Raw genomic sequence first — 9,104 nt, forward strand, 5'->3', positions numbered from 1 at the left:
CTTTTTAACTTAAATAAATTTAGCCAAATTTTGATAAAATGAATGTAGGTGCAGCTGTTCGTTTTTTTTCGCTTAAAGCTGCGAATGCACTAAAAACTGCAGTAAAGATGAAAATTCTACTCGAAGAAGCCTTAACAACAGCAAAATTTATTTTAATAATAGAAAAGTGGTTTGGGGCATCTAAAGTACGAAAAGCTTCTATCACTGCAAGAAACTGTGATCAAAAATATATATTTCTACACTCAGTGATAGATCCTTTCCAAAATACTGTTTTTCAAGAAGGATGGAAGCCACTGAATTACGATTTTGTTCTTGCCACTTTGTCATTTTGTGATATTACTGAATATTTATTTGCAAATGGATATGACTTCATATTGGAAAATCGTTTCACTCAAGATGGAACAGAAAATATTTTTTCACAGATTAGGAAAAAAGAAGATAAAATGCCCTCTGCTTTAAAATGTCTACGAGCCATAAAAGGAATCACTGTTTCACAGTTTGTATCTGATTGCAAACGAACCAGTTATATGAATGATTCAGATCAATTTTTACTTGATTATTGTGCAAGGAAAAGGAAAGCTGATAACCGTTTAGTATTGGCTGCAAATAAGACTGTTGAACCTCCAGTAAAAAAGCTACAAACAAGTGATACTCAGTTTTGTGTGCAAACATTTTTAATTGATGAATGCAATTGGATTTCTCGTTATGATGCAAATAGCATCTTTTATTTAGCTGGCAGCACAACCAATGCTGGTGCCAAACGTGTTTGTAGAAATTGTGTGCAATTGACATCTTCAAATTTGCCAGACATAGATTTTATAAAAAATGCAAAGTATTACACCAAAGGGTTAAATAAAAGTGGTTTAAAGGAACCATGTATGGAAACTTATAGTTTAATTTTACATTGTGAACATTATTTCACTTTGTACCAAGATGTGATAATTAGAAATAGTAACTGTGATTTATTAAAAGTATTATTTAGGAAAATCAACATTGATTTTCCAAATCGTTGCTGTGTTAAGTACAAAATAATTAAACATTTTTTTAATGTTCGTTCGTATTGCGTGAAAAATTATTATGAGAACTGCAAACATCTTACCAAAGTGTATGGATCTGCGACTATGAAATGAAGAGTTTTAAACATTTAATTTATGCATTTGCTGCACATATATTGTGCATTGTTAATAATGATGTTAATTTTATTATTTATAATTTTATAATATGTTTACAACGGAACAAATGAATAAATAAATATAGATATATTAATATAGATGATACAAATTTATTTTATTTCAAATGTACAATTCTAACTACTCACTTATGCTATGTGCAGTTCATTACTTTTTTTTTTAAATATATACAATTTTTACCATGTTTAATTTTAAGTTCATGATTATGAAACATTGTATTTGCTTAAATATTCTAAAGCTGCTGAATACGATTTATATTCTCTTAAACTTGCATTTATTCTCTCTATTTGAGCTCTGATAGAGCGATTTTCAGCAAGCAGAGACATAATGGTCTCTTCGTCAACAGATTTTATTCCACTTTCATACTCCTAAAAAAGATACAATTATTATCTTTAAATTTACAATTAATTTACATATTTATATAATCCATTAGATTGACTCTTTTAATAGTATTCAAAAAATCTACTCCTCATATTTTGTCAATTCTTTGAAGCCCCATAAATCGGTAACTAAGGTAAAAAAAAAAATAATGATGTACAATTATTGAGGTCCCATAGAAGTACAATCAAGCTAATTATGAACAAAATCCACGATCTCACATTTTTTTCGTTGTCCGCTTCACGTGAAATGCCCCAATAATTCAATTAATTATAAATATATGATAAATATATAAATAATTAGCATTAGTTCTAATTTTAAGATGACTTTTTTTCAGACTAGGGCAAAAGTTTTAATCAAACAATTACACGATTTGTGCGAACAAATAAAACAAGCCCATTTGGAACTATCGACATTTGTATTTTTACAAAATCAAGAAGAAGCTGCAGTTCCAAGAAGAATCAATGCTCTTATTGAAGATGTTAACAGACAAATTAAACGTGAACGTATATTACAAATACGATATGCACAATTGCAAAATAAACTTCAGCAATGTTAATTTTTTACAATTGTATTAATCTTTAAACACAATATTTTAAAGTTTACATGTGATATAAATATGCCTAAAACTTTATTAAGTGTGAAAGGTCATTGTGTGGATGTTGCGTATGTGGATAGTTGCATGTTGACGTAATCATGTTAAAATATGTATAATATTATTTTTTTCAAAATAATTCGGACTATTTAAAACGATGAACCCATAATTATTGAAATTGTTAAAAATTATTAATATCTACCTCTTCTTCTCTTTTCTTCAAACCAAAATATACAGGAAACATAGAGCTTCAGAGAATGCTATACAAAACTCCACACATGTGGTAACTCACTTGCAATCACTTAAAATAAATTCCATTGAACATGCACAAACTCGAAATAACTCGAGCAAAGATTAAGAAAATATAATAATTACATAAGAAGAATATTTACAAGAAATTTTCAAAAATATTGTGTAGGCTAATATAACACACCAGAATTTTCTTAAAACTGTATATTATCCATATCAAACAGATTAATAGGTACAATTATTCGCCACAAGAGGAATTCTATGAACTACTATTAACTACATATTACATTTATATTAATTATTAACGATGTACAAATACTTATGCCCCCACCCCCAGCTGTGTGTAATCTTCTACATATGGACCGTTTATTTTGAAAGTGGTGCAAATCTATTTTCTATTGTTTCGAGAAGATGAAAGGTTTGCAATAATAATCAATTTAAAACTATTCATTAATTATGTCAATTCTGGCTGGCAATGTTTCATTATTTAATTAAATTAATGTTTATTTACGGGCTGCAAATTGACTTACGCCACTTTCAAAAATAGTCAATCATTAATTGAAATTACATACTGAAATTTAATTTTAATTTGGAAAAATAAAATATCACTTAATAGTATATTACTCACCTAGGGAGGTAAAGTAAGAAATGTCTCAGAGTACATGTAATTGTTTACCGAGGCGAAGCCGAGGTCAACAAATATGTGCTCTGAGGCTTTCTTATTTACTGCCCATGGTGAGTATACATTTTTTCTGCTCGACGTAGGCGGAAAGCGGCAACTTCGTTTTGAACAGGAGGGAAGAAAAATATATGTATTTCATATTAATCTAATTTTGCTTACTAATAATAACAAAAAATAAAATAGAATAAGTATTTTTAATTTAAAATTAAATTGTTGCTTGTTGCATAAACTACGTGATTTTTTTCTTTTAAATGGACTCACACCACTTTCTAAATAAATGATCCATATATTTGTTTTCATTTTCCTGACAATTGTTTTTAATCTTCCCGCGCGAGTAAAGTTAATATGTACAATTATTATTAAGTAAACTATTATTATTAATAATTGGCGTTAGTAACTTGAAAGTTCATTGCCGCAAATACCAAATCCCACCATTGTTCCCGTCTTTGAGCGCGATCCTTCCATTCGCAATCTTCGTAGCCTATTTCTTTAAGTTCCCTCCTAATATTGTTCTCTCATCTACGTCTCGGTATACCCAGATCGAGTCTTTTTTTCATTCGGTAGTAGAAATATATACTTAAAAAAAATCTTTTATTCACCTATTTCGGACAATTACAATGTATGTGAATTTTCGAACTGTACATTTGTCATTTTTAATTAAACAAAGTTTTCTTTTAAATAGCCAGGTCATGGAATAAAAAGTGTAAAAAATTTAAATAATATCAGACATTATTATTCTAAAAAAAAAAAGAAAAAAATTTTCGGCCTTTTAAATTAACATAATGGATAAAAATTAAATTAATATAATGTATAATGTGAATTTGATTCTGTGTGTTCCCTTTATTACTTGTTTCAGAAACCAGTGCCGTATGTCAATATAGACGACATACGATAATGTATTATTATTTGAGGTTATAATGATAATAAGTAAAAAGTTAAGTTAAGTAAATCACAAATTTAAGTATTATTAAATAATTTTATAAACAATAATAAGCAAATAGATAAAAGGTGAATAGAAGGAAAAAAAGAAAGATGAAAAAACACAATATTAGATTTATTTTTCTTGTCACTCTATTTTATTAGTAAACTCTGTTATGTCCCCCTTTTCGTTGGAACGCCCGAATTTACATTAGTATAACAGGAATGAGAAATTTTTTTATACTCAAATAGTTAAGAAGGTGTGTTTGCATGATAAGTCAATTATTGGTAGTGAAGAAAGTGTAAATTTTATTAAAATAGATATGTGTTTAAGCTGTGCATATATTAATATTTAAATATATATATATATATAAGCTTTGTTTATTTATTGTACGATGTTATTAATTGTACGTTGATATCTACGGTTATACTTGAAAGGTCGACTTAACAGATGAGTGGTTTGAAAGGAGAGAGTAGAAGATCAGAACAGTAGAGATAGATAGACTAGAGAGATAGAAGGGTTTAGTGCTAGCAGCTGATTGCGGTACACCTTTTTAAAAAGAATTTAAGAAATAATATAAAACGATAAATATAGATATAGAGAATAGATATAGAGATAGAGAAGCATAAACATTAAATTGTTGATTCTCTATATTTTAGATAAGTAGGACACATATACGTTAGGGTAAGTAAGTTTGTTACGTTGTTAATAATAATATAATAAAACTCTATATTTTAGACGAATCAATCTTGTGTTTCTGCTTCAATTTGACCTTTCCACACATTATATATATATATATATATATATATATCCTGAAGTTCGTCCTCAATAATTTAAAGTGACGATATAATAATCTATAATAGAAATAATTTTATCTTTTAATATACTTCATTGTACAAATACTTATTGAAAAATGTAATCTTATTGTTAGATTAAATTTAAGTCTCTCTTACAATTAGATTTATATCGTCAAGATATTGTAGAACTATTTGCTAAAGTATTATTTTTTAAAACTTATTATTAGATAAAAGAATATTATTAAATTGATAATAAATATATATTCTTATATACGATTAGTCTTATAAATTTTAAATAATTTTTTTTTATCTCTAACAGCAACTTTATATAATAATTAATAATGTGTGAGCATACTTTAGAAATAGATTAAATATACTACAATAAAAAAAATTTCATATGAACATGCGTCCAATATGATCTTGTTTCCTAATTATAGTCACATTTAAACAGTTTTACATTTAATATTATAATTTTGGAACGAAGCTTTAAATAAACTATGTTTATAATAACCTTTTTTTATTTTTCAACATAGAAACACTCTCACAACGTTTATAAAAAAAAAACATCTGATCCCCTATATATATATTTTGAAAGATTGATAATTATAATTTTATTAATAAATATTATTAAGAAATTATTAATTGATTTCACCATAAAATCTTAACTTGAAAATTGATAAATATATATATTTGTATTAGTATGTATTGATTAATATGTAATTATAAAAACATTATAATAACATTATAAAAACATTATAATTACATACTAATCAATTAGTTATTATTCAGTATTTTACGATTTTGTATTTGAACATTCTATTATCATACTCTACTATAAGAACATTATGTGTACACTTTCCTGCTATCAAAACTGCTATCAAAACTGCTATCAATACAAATAATGGAGACATAGTACATTCTTTGTACGATATTATATTTTCCTTATTATTTTAGTATAACATTAATATCTCACACATTTATAACTCACGTGTAATATGGCATTGTAATGGAAACGAGTAGTACTTTCAACTAGTGTTGAAATGAAAGTATTGAAAATAGATTCTATAAACTAAAAAATGATAAAAATCAGGAAAAAATTGTTAAAATTGTACTATAAAAAAATTCTTTCATCTTTGAACAATCATGTCTCCAAAAATTATATTCAAATATTGGAGATTCTACTGTATTTTATGTTATAAGCAGTAAATTTTCATGCAAACAAAAGTAATTATCTTTTGTAAAAACTATATATGTATCGTAAATTTCAAGATGTCTAAAATCTTTTAAGAATACCAGGATGAAATAAAATGGAAAACAAAAATATGAATTATGATCATAAAAATATTGTATATAGTGTAAACACGAAGTAGAATAAACTCGATTAACTAATCCCAACACTACACGTCTTATCAGGAAAAATTTTTTAACTTATATATCAAATGCATCTTCAAAAAGTAATTATGTTTATATTTGATAAAAATAATATTAGAAAATAATCGAAAATATTACGAAGTGCCATTATTCATTGTTCTTTGCTTTACTCGATATCATTCAACGAAAAATTAAATTTTCAATTAATCATAATATTTATAAGAAATTTATTTATTGTAACACAACATGTTTAAATTAAGTAAATATATAAAATTTAGAGTAATAAATTGTATTAAAAAAATTTTATAGTTATTTGATTACAATTTAAATGACATTATTTAGGTATACATTTATCAAAGAGATTGCAACAGCTAATTGTTTAATGGTGGTATTTTATGTATTATATATTTTATATAATAAATATATGGTTGTGTATGGTTATAAAAATATTCAGACACAACAGTATGACTAATTTTGTAGCTTCATATTTCTGTTGTTTATAAAATGATCGTCCTGAGTTTTTTTTAACAATAAATTATTTGTTAATACAATACATACGTGAAAGATACGAAAAATACGTTTCGCAATAGTTTATATAAATAATTATATACTATTTATTATTATATTAATTATTATTATATTATAAGATTCTTTATTCTCAACATTAGTCACATGGAATCTTAATCCCATTAAAAATTTATGTGATAAATTAAATAGAAAAGTTTAAAACATTCTAATTATGTCGATACATAGCTGAAATAAAACAAATATTCTAAAATAAAAGGGTCAATATAACAGTAGAAAATTTAAGAAAGATTATAAATAATACAAACAAATAAAGACGTGTTCTAAAATAAAATGATTATATTAACCCTTTGCACTCGGTTGTCCCCTCTGGTGGGACAATGTAAGTGTAGCATATCACTCGGTTGTCCCAGCTGGTGGGACATGAAAGTTTATTAGCGATTACGGAGAATGAACTTGTTCCACCGCAATTTTTTAATAAATACGTGTTTTCCTGTAGTTTTCTATTAAAATGTCACAAAAAAACAAATCGAAATATAATAAAATTTTCAAGATGCATGATAAATAAATCACCCGTTTTACACGTCGAAAAAGAAGGTGCAAAGTTCGTTCACGACGGACTATACACTTCTCTAATCCGTTGAGCAATATGTAGAATTAGTGGATTAGGCGTACAAAGGTACACAATGGCTCAATGATATAGGAAAACTTGATAAGATAATAAAGAAATCCGAAACCTAAAAGAAAAAATTTACAAGAACTCAGTTCCTATAAAATAAATTTTGATTTTTTTTTTGTAAATATGTGTTCTTCAATGTCCACAAATACATATAAACTAAATTTTATTACAATTCCTTATTTGGTTCTAAAATTGTTCTGTATAATATCACATTTCCAGAATGTACGTTTTCGCGAGAAAGTGGCGTCGAGTTGCTGGTAGGTAACGTCCGAAACGGTGCCGAGTGCAAAGGGTTAAGAAGTATTACAATTATAACAATTTGGGTATTGTTTTATAAAAAATCAAACAATGAAATTAAACGTTCGAATATTTACGGAAGTCATTGTGTATATTATAAATAATATATTATTTATTATTATATTAATTATTATTCATATATATTATACTTTAATAATTGTTATAATATAACTATTATTATATTACAAAATTCTTTTCATCCTCAATATTAATCATGGGACCCTAATCCTATTAAAAATTTATGTGATTATTATTTTTTTGTTATATTCTATTATACTTTTTTTTTAGTAAAATATTATTTTAATAAATATTTTAATAAATATTTTAATAAATGTATCTCTTAAAAAATATATATTTATTAAAAAATGAGATAATTTGTATATTTCAATATAAAAATAAAATATGAAAAAAAATTAAATAATATAAATAATCCACTTATAAGTCAGATTCGATTGCCAATTAATTTCGTTTAATCATTAATTTTCTAGTCATACTCAAAACTAAGTACAAAATATTATTTATCTATCTCGATATTTTGAAATGTTAATAAAATAAAAAGAATATTAACTGATTAAACGAAGAAGATCGTTTGACCGTTTATTTCACTATCTGTAAGAAAGGTATTATTTGTTTCTTTTATTTGTAAGAAGACGATAATACTTTATACCGGAATCAAAAATCTATTTTAGTCAAAAGTAAACTTTTCAATCTTCTGTTATAAAACAAAACATTCAATTTTTTTCGTTTTCATTTATAACTATAAATAAATAAATTCTTTTCTTCAAATGTTTAAACAAATATAATTGCAAATATGTATAAAATAAATCTAAAATTAATAATAAATTATTTTATTTATATATACAATATTATATGTATACATTTATAAGTACACAAATAAATATTTAAATATACAGATAAATATATATATCGAGTTTTATTAAATTAATTTCATATATTTATTATTAATATATTTAAATTTTTACAAAAAAAAAAAAATTTAATTTACAAAAAAAGAAAAAACTACGATATAAAATTATATGAAAATAAATGTTAACTAAATTATTACACAGATTGTTACAAATAATTACAAATAAATATATGTAAAAAATATTATATATATTATCAATATATATATTGATGTGGGACGAGCGCCTCCATGCCAAACTTATTGGGCATTCGTGAGAAGGATTAGTCGGTGGGCCCTGGATAGCTCAATTGGTTTAAAAGAGCAGTTTCCCGGAAAACGAAAGATCCGTGGTTCGAGTCCTCTCGGTCCAGTCCAAAGTCCAGCTGTCCAATTTTTTTCACGAATCCCACATTGATAATAATATTAAAAGGGTAAAGTACGCCTCTTATCATGTGAATAATCCAAGACATACAGAAAAATAAGCGGCAATCTGATGACCCGCTAATACTACTTCA

The 9,104-nt window shown here is 25.4% G+C and overlaps 1 long non-coding RNA gene across 2 annotated transcripts; it reads right to left on the bottom strand.

The window, feature by feature from the left end:
- Positions 1 to 968: 968 nt before the first annotated feature.
- Positions 969 to 6,574, bottom strand: LOC149033588 (uncharacterized). Of its 2 annotated transcripts, none has more exons than XR_016177435.1 (2): positions 3,493 to 6,574; positions 969 to 1,558 (listed from the first exon to the last, which is right to left on the bottom strand). It is a non-coding gene; the product is annotated as an uncharacterized LOC149033588 (long non-coding RNA). The 2 variants fall into 2 exon arrangements; XR_016177433.1 differs by having other exon boundaries at positions 2,366 to 6,569.
- Between the last annotated feature and the right edge of the window lie 2,530 nt (positions 6,575 to 9,104).

Source organism: Polistes dominula, unplaced genomic scaffold (assembly GCF_049000335.1).
Source record: "Polistes dominula isolate Pdom_NZ unplaced genomic scaffold, Pdom_raw_medaka contig_32, whole genome shotgun sequence".
NCBI lineage: Eukaryota > Metazoa > Arthropoda > Insecta > Hymenoptera > Vespidae > Polistes > Polistes dominula.